General features: G+C 43.3%; 1 protein-coding gene across 1 annotated transcript in view; it reads right to left on the reverse strand.

Annotated features, from left to right (window-relative positions):
- LOC101737221 (uncharacterized) overlaps nucleotides 1-14,826 on the reverse strand; it is a 50,326-nt gene that overhangs the window by 31,250 nt on the left and 4,250 nt on the right. The gene's annotated exons all lie outside the window — the stretch shown is intronic.

The raw sequence follows: 14,826 nt of genomic DNA on the forward strand, positions 1-14,826 counted from the left end.
ATCTCACCTCTTTGTATGCAATGACGTCACACAATGTTGTGCTGGAGACATTCTAGTAAACCTCCGGAGGTCAACAAACTAATGATATACCTAAAAATATTATGTGCGCTTTCACTGGAGTAAATGACATAATTAGGGTTGAAACGCACATTATTTTCAAAATATTTTTTTTTGTTTTTTGTTTATTGCCCTTTTAGACAGACGAGGATAACAACGGATGGAGACTGGTTACCATCGCTCGTGGACTTCAGCAATGTTAGAGGCAGAGTTAAGCCGCTGGCTACCGTTTATTAGTACATTTACCAATACCAGCGGTGACACATATCTAAATTTCTCCCAATTCATTGCTTCAGTTGTGACTGTTTCTAAATTTACCGGTGGTACCTTTTTTTGCTTTACTTATAACGCAACTTCTGAAAATATTAACGAATCTTGCTGCAACATACCCTATCTATTATAGTAATTATTTTACTAGTACTACACAAAAAGATTAACCACATATCGAGGGATGAAAGGTTATTTCGTTACTGCTGGGAGGGCCTCTTGTGACTCCGCACGGGTAGGTACCACCACCCCGCCTATTTCTGCGGTGAAGCAGTAATGCGTTTCGGTTTGAAGGGTGGGGCAGCCGTTGTAACTATACTGAGACCTTAGAACTCATATCTGAAGGTGGGTGCAGCATTTACGTTGTAGATGTCTATAGACTCCAGTAACCACTTAACACCAGATGAGCTGTGAGTTCGTCCACACATTTATATGTGATAAAAAATAAATAAATAAAAATTGGTTCAAGCGACATTTCGCTTAACACGCGACATTTATCTTTGTAATTAAAGGTGCGTTTTATTTGGTATTAGCATTGACAGTTCGATGTTTTTAATTGAACTTCAATTAAGTTTACCCAATTCAAATTGCTGAAGAAGTTTTTTATTATGATTTTTTTTCAATTCAAAACTTTAAATGGCTCAGCTGAATTTCTCCAAAATTTTAAACTTCAAGTGGCTCTCCTACAAAGTTGCAAAAATGTCGCTTAAGCCAAATAGTCTTTCACCACTCGATATATATAATATAAAATAATTAGCACTATAAACAAGTATTTGTGAATTGTAAGACACTTTTGTAATTTAAACTCAATATTCAAGAGTCCTATACACATTTCAAACAAATTTGTTATGTTGGAAAGGGACGGAGATTCCCGATCATCATCAGTCGGAACACATCCCACATATTTTTATATAGTTTAAAAATATGTCAAAACTACCTTAACCTATAAAACAATTAAAAAATAATTATTAATAAAACAAACGCTTGACAGCCCTGTACTTATAGCACTTGTTCGAGGCGACAATTTGACAAGTAGAAAGCTGTAAGTATACCGTATTTGAAAATGCAATTTTACTGTTAAACAAATTTTGTCTTAGTAGCTGTGTCGCATTGTCTAAAATATTATTTTTTCGGTTTTCTCGATACGTTATGGACTATAACTAAAACTAAAGTTAAGGTCGCGCGTGTTAGTTTAATTTTCCGATCATTCCGATCCGGTAGTTTCCTCGTCGAACCCATCGCTTGCGACGAAGGGCTCGGCGAGTAAATTAGCCCACAGACACAGCCCACTGAGTTTCTCGCTTTCTCAGTAGGTCGCGTTTCCGATCCGGTGGTAGATTCCACGAAGCCCTGCTCTTGCTAAGGTTCGTGTTAGCAACGACGTCAGGTTGAGCTCCAGGAGCTCACCGAGATAGATGGACGAGCTCACTGCCCATCTGGTGTTAAGTGGTTAACGGAGCCCATAGACATCTACAACGTAAATGCCGCAACCCACCTTGAGACATGAGTTCTAAGGTCTCACTTTTTTAACAGTACAACGGCTGACCCGCCCTTCCAAGCGAAACGCATTACTGCTTCACGTCAGAAATAGGCAGGGTGGTGGTACCTACCCGTGTGGACTCACAAGACTTCCTACCACCAGTAACCATTCTAACCTCCCGCCACCATCACGAATACACCACACTACTTAAAACCGCTTCTTCATCCACAATGCGTTTCCAGGGACTATTTTTGCCACACACCGTCCACTAGTCTGGAATGAGCTTCCTTCTATGGTGTTTCCTGAGCACTGTGGACGTATCCTTCTACAAATGTGAGTGCTCAGAGGTAATCAGTAACTTGGATGCGCATTTTTGTCGTCCATGAGCGATGGAAACCCCTCACAACCATGTGGGCAGTACGTTAGTCTCCCCACCTGATGGTAATAGACACAATCCATACATTTTATAATCGCTCAAACCAATAAAACGTATCATCCAACCACGATTGCCCCGTTATGCGAATAACAAACATAGCGCCCTGATAATAGGGATGTCGAATATTTTTTTTAACAATACAATTTATTCATCAAAGAATATTACAGTAACTGGGTTTACGGAGACTTCGGGCTCTATGTATTTTGTACCGTATGCTCCCTTACTTTGACGAAATGTCTAACGACTGGACCTATCTATTCCTAAAAACTGAAGCCGGTGCGTACATACACTATTCGGCTCTATAGAGAAATTTCAAGACCAGCCGACACGACTCTGGTAGTAAGCTACTCTCTAAGCTACCAAAAATATTAAAAACTTTTCTCAGAATGTACAAAATGAAAAACTGTTTTAACAAATAATAAAAATAATAAAACTCACAGGTGACGTCCCTATTGTAATAAAATTTAGTTTCACAATATTAGATTTGCGGTTTGTGCGGTTTGCAAGTGCTCTTATATGCGATACGATATTATTACAATTTTCTCACGGGCGTTCGTGTTTAAATTTACCGGTAATAAAATATGTAGTTTGTTATAATATATTGTGAGATTCCTTAAAATGAGATATGTAACATTACTGTGTTTGTTTTCATTGTCAAAAATTAAATTACATTTTATTTACCTGGTATTAAGTGGTTAGTGGAGCCCATAGAAATCTACAACGTAAATGCGGTCACCCACCTTGAGATATGAGTTCTAAGGTCTCAGTATAGTTACAACGGCTGCCCCACTCTTCAAAACGAAACGCATTACTGCTTCACGGCAGAAATAAGCAGGTTGGTGGTACCTACCCTTGCGGACTCACAAGTGGTACCACCAGTAATTATAGTAACCGGCAAACATCTTGAGCAAATGACCTTGACTGCGCAGAACCGAATTTTAGATCACTTTGGTGGTGAGGGTGAGGCGCGACGGCAGGGGAAATCGTATCGAGCGCGTTATTGGTAGATCAGTCGAACCTTGCGTCCCGCACCGCGCCCTCGTTCCGCTTGCTCCCAAAAGTACGCTTGCGTACAGTGAAAAGTCTATCGTTATTAATCGTTAAGTTATTTGTTATAATTGCTTGTTGACTTTGTTGCCATTGCTATTTGTTGAGTGTTTGTTGATTTTTTATAAAAAATACACTATGCCGCGACAAACTGGTGTAGTATTCAAAAGAAAGGGTAGAAAAATTGTGTACGACGTATATTGCTTCATTATAAAACAGGGGGAAGAATGATATGGAAAAAGTAAAACAGACTTCGGAAGCAACAAAAACATCAGTGAGTACTGCTAGGTGCATTATTAACGAAGCTAAAGGCTCTGGCTTGCTCGCCGTGTTTGGGACTCCGGGTAAGAAAAGATCAGGGAAGAAGAAAGTTACCGGAATGGATAGTTTCGTTCAATCTGTAATAAAAAGATGTAATCATAATAACTACATAACAAGCAGCGAAACTCCGTACCGTAGAAAGGCTTCGAAAAATTTAAAGAAGATATACATTTTAATGGCTCGGAATGAAGTTTACGACGAATTATGAAACAGCTAGGCTTTAGATGGAAAAAAAACAGAAAATAATCGGAAGCTGGTAATTGGAAAAAGTAACATTCGATTACTACGAATCGAATATCTTCAAAAAATAATTAATTATATACAAAAAAGAAGATCGAACCGACCGAGTTGTAAACTACACGGATGAGCCCTATGTCGACTCATCACGATGATGGCGACTCGGGTGATGAAAACAGTAATGATGATGATGGTCAAGATTATGATAACGAAAAAAATAATTACAAATACCAGCTTCGCTTCAACTGAACGAAGACCTGGCAACAGCTCTAGTTTTGACTTAATAGAAGGAATATCTATTTTACCCCAAGATTAAATTATTACAATTATTAACCTATATTTTTTGTTGATGTTCTAATAAATATATAAATAAATACATATGTTGATTTTAATAATTTAATTGCATTATGACGCAGAGTAAATAATGTTTTTGCACATGAGTGTACCATGCGCAAACTTACCCCCACTACGTCAACAAATGCTCAAGAAGTTTGCCGGCTATTATACGCAAATTATAATTTATGATAAGATTGCCCAACAGTGGAGTAGCAGGACTCTGTATGACGCTCGCCAGGGGGCATACCGCAATCGGCTGTTCAAAACAGGCATCTCAGACAGTGCTTGGAAGACATAACGGTAGACGAGAGAGATGATCACATGCTCTTTGAGTGCACGGAAGTGGCCAGTTGACTTCATTCCTCGGGTCACATTCTCCAAGATTAGTTAAATCCCTAGAGGAGCTTCTACGTTGCTCGTGAGATCTCACTAAAATAGGCGAAGCTTTAAGACGACGCCTTGCTTGAGGCTGCTCATTCAATCCCTCATTTTCAGATATCAAAATTAATAATAAACCGTATATGTAGATATAGGACATACTTCCACTTAAATCCTTTCTGATGGAGATCTTGAAAGCGTTTAGCTGGACGAGCTTATGAATTGTATGTATTTTTAGTTGGAGCTTTATGTGGACTCAGACGGTAACAGAATTCACACAGCAAAACTTTTCCCCTTAATATCGGCGTTCGCGAAGGAGTTACGCACCTAGAGACCTTAATGGAACGTAACCAGATCCTCGATTCAACCTAGCCAATTAATACTGTAGACCACGTGCAATTAACAACAATTACTAAAGTTTAACCTAATTTTGGTCCATAGAGACAGCAGCGTGAATGTGACATGCACTGGAGTTTTGCCTAAATTGTGTTGTGACTGTCCTACCCTTGAGCGCATGGCTGCATCGTGGTAAAAATATGTATTTTGTTTTTATTTATTTATTGCTTAGATGGGTGGAAGAGCTCACAGCCCACCTGGTGTTAAGTGGTCACTGGAACCGATAGACATTTACAACGTAAACGCGCCACCCACCTTGAGATACAAGTTCTAAGGTCTCTTTTTTACTGAGTTCTGAGGTCTCAGTATAGTTACAACGGCTGCCCCGCCTTTCAAGCCGAAACGCATTACTGCTTCACGATAGAAATAGGCGGGGTGGTGGTGCCTACCTGTCCTGCCACCAGTAAATGATAATCCCATGGGTTTACAGTCCGTTCTGCCACCATTAAATGTTGGAGATTGCAGGACGCAGGTATATTCAGAGAACGCCTGAGAGGTGACGTAAAGCTAATGTGTAGGGTGCTTTCCCATAAGGGGCATAAATGATAAGGTCTCAGCGAATTTCTGAGGCATATGAACAAAGATAATTTACATATAATGATATTGGGTACTTCAGATTCAATAAACAATAAAAGGCTTAACTGCGTTTTCTGATAAATGTATTATGAGAAAACAACATTTAAATCCCTTAATCTAATAAAACATTATATTTTTAAACAAACTGAACTTTCTTTTTACTGAATGTCAAACTTCACTGAATGACATATATGAAAAATCCTGTTTGGAAAACTGAACAGCTTTAGACTACGAAGGTTTTTCTTTAAATCTTCTCCCCCTTAGGGAAACAAATACGTGTAATTGTTCATGTAGGAGCTGACACTGGAGATAATTTTGTAATGTGATAGAGGTTCGATTCCACTTTTTTGTATCCGATGTCAACTAAATATATTGAATTTGAAATATTTTTTAGGATTTTAAACAATACAGAAATAAAAATTAATACAGAAAGAGTTTTAGCAGCTCAGCTTCCCGAGACCGCGTAACTGCAATGTAAAGCTATTTCCTGTGGTGAACGCAAGGCAGCGTAATACATTGCGTGCCGTTAAAAGACGGTGTTTAGATTTGGACGTTCTTAATCAACGGATTAGGCACATTGGCTACATATTCTGTCACTTCTGGCATAGTAGGCAGCGGCTTGGCTCTGACCCTGGCATTGCTGAAGTCCATGGGCGACGGTAACCACACACCATCGGGTGGGCCGTATGCTCGTCTGCATAAACAGGCAATAAAAAAAAAAATATAATCATTGGTCCGAGAAAAGGCACTAAAGGCATTCCCGCTATTATTATGTAAGCTATGACGGAGCTGATCATATGTTAAGTAGCATAGATATGCATCTAGCTTAATATAACAATGAAACTCTGAATCATTCCGTAACATATGCTTCATAAAGTACACTAGTGCATTACTTAAAATGTCTATCAGTAGTGCTATAAAAACGGTAGTAGGTAGGAGTCTTTTTTTTAACGCTGGGGAATCCATTTACGGATCCCGGTGGGGGGAGGGGGGGGTGGACCTCCAAGCGGTCCTCCACCCCCCCAATTTCTCACAGGAGACTACGCCTTGTTAAAAGCGCGCGAGGCTCTTGCCCCGCAGAACCGACTACCGACTAAATGACCTACCTGGGCTTTGTTTTCGCCTACCTATGCTGGTAGCCTCGAGGGGGTATGGTAGCTACGCCTAACTTCGGAAGTTCGAGCGCGGAAGCTTCAATCTCGGCGTGCCGTGCTCGAGGCGTGGTCTCGCCGGTCTCTCGGACTGGGTGAACCGCGACCGAGGACGTCTCACCTTCCGAGCGACGCAGGTGCTCACGGGACACGGCTGTTTCGGTCGCTACCTGCACCTCGTCGCCCGGAGGGAGCCGACGCCGAAGTGCCACCACTGCAGTGGCTGCAACGAGGACACGGTGGAGCACACGCTCGCGTACTGCACCGCTTTCGCGGAGCAGCGCCGCGTCCTCGTTGCAAAAATAGGACCGGACTTGTCGCTTCCGACCGTCGTGGCTACGATGCTCGGCAGCGACGAGTCCTGGCAGGCGATGCTCGACTTTTGCGAGTCCACCATCTCGCAGAAGGAGGCGGCGGAACGGGAGAGGGAGAGCTCTTCTTCCCTCTCGGCACCGTGCCGCCGCCGTCGAGCCGGGGTTCGGAGGAGGGCGTTTGTCCAGCTCCAGCCCCTATGAGGAGGCAGTCTCCTCCCGGTGATGGTCACGGGGCGACCTAAGGGGGGTTGAGGCTGCGCCGCACGCTACCGTCACTCTAGCGCGCTGGCACCAAGAGGACGGGACGGCGCGTCGACGGCTGCGGACTGCGATGCGGTCCGCATTTTCGTCGTCGCTGTCGTCGCCGAACATACTGTTGAAGAGCAACCCGGTCGGCGGTGTATCGCGTTCCGACCCGGCAGGCTGGTTCTGGCCCAGCGGGGTATCCCGGAACACCAGCGGCACCGCCCGGGCGGCCTGGTAGGGCCGCCGTACCGCGGAGAAAGACGTCGTTGGTCGTCGACTATCGCCTCGACGACCCGTCGGTCGGGCGTCCTCGGGGTGGCGCCGCGTGTCTGGTTGTAGTGTTGACCGCGGGAACCTCCCTACTCTGAACGGGTTCTGACCCCGGACGGAGATCGGACGTCGGGTGTAAGAGTGCAGGGGAGTCGTTTAGTGGGTGGGCCCTAAAATCCTTGGGCCCGCGATCTGCTCTCAACACCTGCAGATCGTTGAGTCTCACATACCCCGCGCGCCCCCTAGGCGCGGGGACCTCGTAGGAGGTTCGGCCCCGGCCCGAAAAAAAAAAAAAAAAGCTACGCCTAACTTATAAGCGAGCTCACGGGACTCAGTCTGGCAAATTTGCTAAAAATAATGTAGAGAATAAAACAAGGACCGGTTTTGATTTTTATTGTTATTATTATTTTCTGTGTTTGTTGGGAAGCTGGGAAGTTTTTTGTTCCTGAGTATTTGGGAAAAAATAATTAAGAAATCGAAACTAAATGTAGCCCAAACGAATTATCCTACCAATATTGACATCATTAACGTGTCTTCATTTATTTGTGAGCTATAATTAACTTATCATTTCGAACTGATAATTACGAAGGCCACACGAGTCGACCTTAACGTTTTACGGTCCGTCTTCCAATAGATGAGATGCGAACGGGTTATCTATGTCATATAATTAATTGGTCTGATAAGGCGACGCCATTAGATTTTTGAATAACACCGGATTAGACGAACAGTTAAATATTTATTAATTGGTGTTGTGTGTTCGCTCATGTCACTCTGTATCCTCCTGATCCACTATAGATGCTTTTAGGGATTCGAAGAGCAAATTAACTCACAGCCCACTGAGTTTCTCATCACATCTTCTCAGTGGTAGGCAGAGGCTTGGCTCTGCTCGGTAGGTAGCAGCTTGGCTCTGCTCCTGGCATTGCTGAAGTCCATGGGCCACGGTAACCACTTACCATCAGGTGGGCCGTACGCTCGTCTGCCTACAAAGGCGATTAAAAAAAAAATGAGTCGCGATTCCGATCCGGTGGTAGATTCAGCGAAGCACTGCTCTCGTTATGATTCGTGTTAGCAACATCGTCAGGTTTGAACCCCGTGAGCTCACCTACTAGTTAAGGTTACGCTGATATGGTCTCTCTAGACCATCAGGTTAGGTAGGAAAAAAAAAAGGGATTAGAACCATACGTAACTACTTAAGTGAAATCCACACGTACATAGTTTGATTACGATGCGTTTGCAAAAAAAGGCATCTTCCTACTTTCTAGCGCGCGGCTACACAATAACTTTCACTGCTTGATTGATTGATTGGAGCGACTCATTAGAGTCATGTGAATCGTCGCGTTGAACTTTCATAATTGGCGACCTGCTGGCGCTTGTCAGGGTACCTTCTTATACCTACCATATCGGATTAAGAGGATTTTGGTGTGGCCCAAATTCCTGTGGCAGGTAGTTTTTGATTCTGACGGGAAGATATGAAGACTGAGGTGGGAACTCCTAATCTCTGTTATCTCGACAGAGCTGCCTCCAACAAGATTTTGAAGCAGATTGTTGAGTAAGAGGTTTCTTTATGAACTGCTTTAAACTTTGTTGGCTATCTATATTGCCTACGTTATTATTTAAGTTTGTTTTTGGCTTAGATGGATAGACGATCTCATGGCCCACCTGGTCTTAAGTGGTTACCGGAGCCCATAGACATCTACAACGTAAATACCGCCACCAACTTTGAGACATGTGTTCTAAGGGTCTTCGTTTTTACAGTACAACGGCTGCCCCGCCCTTTAAGCCGAAACACATTACTGCTTCACGGCGTAAGTAGGCAGGGTGGGGGTGGTACCTACCCGTACGGACTGACAAGACGTTCTACCACCAGTAATTACGCAAAGTATAATTATGCGGGTTTGATTTTTATTACAAGATATTATTCCTTCACCGTGGAAGTCAATCGTGAACATTTGTTAAGTACGTATTTCATTAGAAAAATTGGTACCTGCCAGCGGGATTCCAACACCGATGGTTCGCTACATACGACTGCACCGGAAGTCTTATCCTTTAGGCCACGACGACTTCAAAAGACTGCTCATGCTAATGGCGCTTACCTCATATCAACATCATGGTAAGGACCCATCAAATAACAGCGCACGTGACGGTTCTATGTTTGTCGACCCAATCACAACCACCGCCTCCTATGACCCGAGTGGAAAAACCTGGAGATTTCCTCCCACCCGCGCCGTAAAGAAGCAGTCAACGAAAAAGCCAATCTCTACTTTAAGCACCTTTAAATTAGATGCAAATTCGTGTTCGAACGCTCGCACAGTCGATCTAGAGATTAAATATCCAAACCTTGAACTGAATTAAACTCACGTCGCTCTAAAAACTAGTTCTCTGTAAATTTTTACTTACATAATTAATACAATACAACTTGTTTAAGCCGACGCTAGAACGAAGCCAGTTTTATGGATGTTTTTTTGTGTTTATTTTTGTATTGCTGTAAGTAAGCGAGACTTTTTTTGTGATTGTAGTATTACTGGTGGCCCGGAGGCCTTTCCAGTTTCACGAGGACAGGTGGTCGAGCAAAGGCTCAGCCAGGAGGGGCGGGATTTGCTAACAGCTGCCCGAGCGCCTCCGAAGGAAATTTAACAACTCAAGAGCAGCTGCTTCGCGAATGAATCTACTACCGGATCGGAAACGCGACCCGTTGAGAAGATCCGGCGAGAAACTCAACGGGCTGATGCATGGGTTTAGTTACCGGGGTCCCTAAGCCTGCTCCGAGTGTTAGAGTTAAGGGCGTCTAATGCAAAGGTTATTGGATCCGTAAGGACGTATCTAGGGCGTTGACGGTGATTAGCTCCTGCGTGATCAGGATTCGGGGAGTAGTCAGCGGCGGCAACGATAAGGCGATTATCATAGGCATAGGCTTATCGAAGTACCATTCTGACGCTAACCTAATACATTTCTGGATTGATTCGAGGCTCAGGTCGTCGTGTAGGTCAACGTTCCTCACGGAGCCCCGACGGTTAGCCTGCAAAAGCGGGATTGTAGGGAATGGAGGGTGTCTATGTGTGTGCGGGCCGCGTGCGCGAACACCACACTCGCGTAAGTCATGACGGGCCTTATACAAGTTTTATAAAGTGTCACCTCGTAAACGAGACTGGCTTCCGCCGGCATTGTCAGTAAACAATAACGACCCCTCACCATTGGAGCGGGTAGCTATCATAGAACACAAGATATTTGGCAGATGCCTGAATCTTGCTTACGACATTTACAAGATAATTGTACATATATACAAGCTCCGAACAACAACATTCAGCCCCACTTCGATAAAGCGGCACGACACGAGAACCCTCTCATCGTGGCCGCCGGTAACTACATTCCCGATCCTGCGGACAGAATGGAAAGCAGTCGACGTCGCCCAAAACAAGTCATCTCGGATCCTCCCGATCCACTAACGGTGCTTCTAGGTACTTCAAGCACCGGTCACCGTTCTCGTCGAACCCGTCGCTTGCGACGAAGGGCTCGACGAGTAAATTAACTCTCAGACACAGCCCACTGAGTTTCTCGCCGGATCTTCTCAGTGGGTCGCGTTTCCGATCCGGTGGTAGATTCTGTGAAGCACGGCTCTTGCTAGGGTTCGTGTTAGCAACATCATCAGGTTTGAGCCCTGTGAGCTCACCTACAAAAGTTAGGGTTACGCTGACATAGCCTCTCAAGACTCTCAGCTTAGGTAGGAAAAAAAACAACATTCAGAGCATCAGTTTACTGAGCAATATCAACTAGTCGTCGTATACCTACATCATTAAGCGGGAAGCATGCCCATCTACCTTCGAAAACAGTAGTCAAATAATGGTGGCAGGTTAACATGTAAGCTTGTACAGAACAGTGTGCTTAGTGCGAGTTTATTGACGTTCTCGATAGCGTAAAAGTTAACCCAATTTTGTATGCAGTTGGAACTGCGCCCCTAGCGGCAAACAATCCCATTTCATACAAATATGAGCTAACTTTTCGTTATCGAAAACGTCAAAAAACTCGCACTAAGCACACAGGTTGGCTATCGGAAAACCTGGCCAATATAGTATACAGGTAACCCTCCTTATAACGCGATATTTTACAACACGGTTCCACTCTTAACACGAAAATAAAAAATCCCCAAAATCCTCTTATAACACGGTACTTCTACGACACGTAAACGAGTTTTTTTTTTATTATCTATATACATATTAATACGTGAAGCAAAAACTTTGTACCTACTCCTTTTTACGAGAATTTCGCAGACGGAGGAGTATGAAACTTTCCATACTTATAGAAAACTAGCCGTACTCGCCCGCTTCGCTGGGCATTTAAAATTAACTTTATTATTTATTGTCATTATTATTAGGGAGTCCAACACTCATATAAATATTAGCCTATCCATTAAGTATATCATTATGTATGTTCTACATTGATACCAAGTTTCAAGTCAATCGGATGCATGGTTCAGTTGTTATAACGGAACATCCGTAAAAACCACTGTAGATTTATATATTAGTACAGATATAGAGAATAGGTACCGCCCTGCCTATTTCTGCCGTGAAGCAGTAAGCGTTTCGGTCTGAAGGGCGGGGCAACCGTTTTATTGTAAAAAATTAGACCTAAGAACTCATATCTCAAGGTAGATGGCGGCATTTACGTTGCAGATGTCTATGGGCTCCGGTAACCACTTAACACCAGGTGAGCCGTGAGTTCGTCCACCGATATTAGCATTAAAAAACAGCTCTTATGGCCTTTTTTTTTTAATTTACGTAAAATTTTATTGCCCTACATAATAACAATGAGGTACTGTTTAAAAAAATCTCCCACGTAACTGTAAAAGATTTTAAGTCGAAAAGCTGGCAACAATAACACTACCTAGCCGATTGCCATATACAAATAATAAAGAAGCACTTGTATGCTTCAAAATATTACGCATTACGCTCTAGTGCTCCACTGACCCAATCAGAGTTGTAGTTCTGATATTGCAAGCACAATGCCATTGTTTGGAATTATATAACTCTTGTTTCTGTCCAAACACTATTCTTTTCCATTTGAAGGACAAGATAGTCATTTTTTCAAATTAGTTTTTACGAAGTGACGTATCTGTCTAGGTATATATTTATTTTACATATTAATATTTAAGTATAAGTTTGGAGGTTTGTTGATAAATCGTGCGAAAATGGCTGAAGAAGTTCTGGTGAAAACAGCTTTTTTTTATTGTTTTTATTGGTTGACGAGCTCACAACCCATCTGGTGTTACGTGGTTACTAGAGCCCATAGACATCTACAACGTAAATGCGCCACCCACCTTGACATATAAGTTCTAAGGTCTCAGTATAGTTACAACGGCTGCCCCGCCCTTCAAATCGAAACGCATTACTGCTTCACGGCAGAAAGAGGCGGGGGGTGGTGGTACCTATCCGTGCGGACTCACAAGAGGTCCTACCACCAGTAATTACGCAAATTATAATTTTTCTAGCTGACATACCCGGTAATATCCTCTCATGTACCTAATGTAATCTCAAGGTAGGTGGCGCATTACGTTGTAGATGTCTATCGGCTCTAATCTCAAACAGTAACAGATCTACGAATCGACTGGCAATTTATGGACCAGGGAGGCAAGCTTGCAATCATTTATCCCGGGGAAATGCAACATTGCTTGTTGCTTTTAATATTAACTCAACGCTACCAGTGTAGTGTGAATTTATTCAGAATGGAGTTACTCATACTCAGGCGACGAGGCAACGCAAATCCGCCTTAGCATGAAACATACGTATCTTGTCGGATCCCCTGGATCCACTCTCGATGCTTTTAGACTCTTCAAGCACCTGTCACCGACCTCGTCAAGTTGGTTGATTACGACGAAGAGCTCGACTAACCCATAGACACGACCCTCTGAGTTTCTCGACGGATCTTCTTAGTGGGTGCGATTCCGATCCGATGGTAGATTCAGCGAAGCACTGCTTTCGCTAGGGCTAGTGTTAATAAACCCTCAAGTCGAGCCCCTGAGCTCGCCTACCCGTCCAGATCCAGACTACATCAGCTCCCTTCCAGTCCTTCAAGCTGGAGCACATGAGTGTGGCGCGCGATACCTACATGTCCCCCGCGTCCCCCTGATCGAGGGGGCCTCGTATAGATGGTACAATCTGTCACCTCTTAGATTCGAAGGTTCCTTCTTGTTTTTACCACGCTTTAGGGTACAAATAAAAGACTGTTCCGTTGTCACATAAAATTTGTGCACTTAAATGGTTGTACTGACATCGTGTTACAATAAAGGATTGATAAGAGGTTATGGCGTTTGCTTAGTACAAATTTACAAGTGGATTGGCCACAAGACCTATAAAAAAACCTAGACGCCCACACGGGCGGCCCTTACTCCGTCTAGTTCTATAACAAAGAAGTCTCACGTCTCATTTTGAAGGCTGAGACCGCCGTTGTTATGACTGGACACCAGGTGTCCCGGTCCCCTGCCCAGGGACATTAAAAAAGTATGTTTGATATATACGAGGCTTATGGAGAGTATTAAACGGTAGGCACCGGATTGGCTCTGCCCCTGACATTTCTGATGTCCATGGGCGACGGTAACCACTCACCATCAGGTGGGCTGCATGCTCATCTGCCTACACGGGCAATAAAAAAAACAAATTTAATAGGGCTATACCAATTTAAAATTGGTGCTAACGATTCTGAAGTGGCGTATTGAAAATTGCATTTCAGTCGATATAGGGGCATTGCCCTTAAACCGGTGCTATGACTGATAAACTTATCATTATTTCTATATTCACCACTTGGCCTGGAGAGGGCAGTCAGAAATACGTGGCCAGACGATGTAAATAATAATAATAAATAACAGGGAACAGATCACGCGCGGTCATTCGCCCCTAATTGGGATTTCCTGTGTTATGGGTACCAGAGACTGACATACACACTTATATACGTTTAAATACATATATAATAAACACCCAGACAACGAGCAAACAAACCTATTAATCACACGAATGTTTGCTCGATGCTGGAATCGATCCCACGACCCTTGGCGCAACAGTCCGGGGCGATAACTATTGCACCACCGACGCAGTCAAATAATAAAGGATTATCAGAATCGGTTCGCCTGGAAAAAAATTCAAAGACCTAAGAAAGAACGAATTGAGGACTTTCTTATTTGAAGTCGGTTAATAAAATAATTCTAACCGTTATTTTAAAACAAAATTAATACGAACAAAGCTCACGCCCGCGTAACTACACCGATTTTCTTGTTTTTTTTTTCTACCTAAGCTGATAGCCTTGAGAGGCTATTTAAGCGTAACCTAG

This window comes from Bombyx mori, chromosome 23, assembly GCF_030269925.1.
Source record: "Bombyx mori chromosome 23, ASM3026992v2".
Classification (NCBI taxonomy): domain Eukaryota; kingdom Metazoa; phylum Arthropoda; class Insecta; order Lepidoptera; family Bombycidae; genus Bombyx; species Bombyx mori.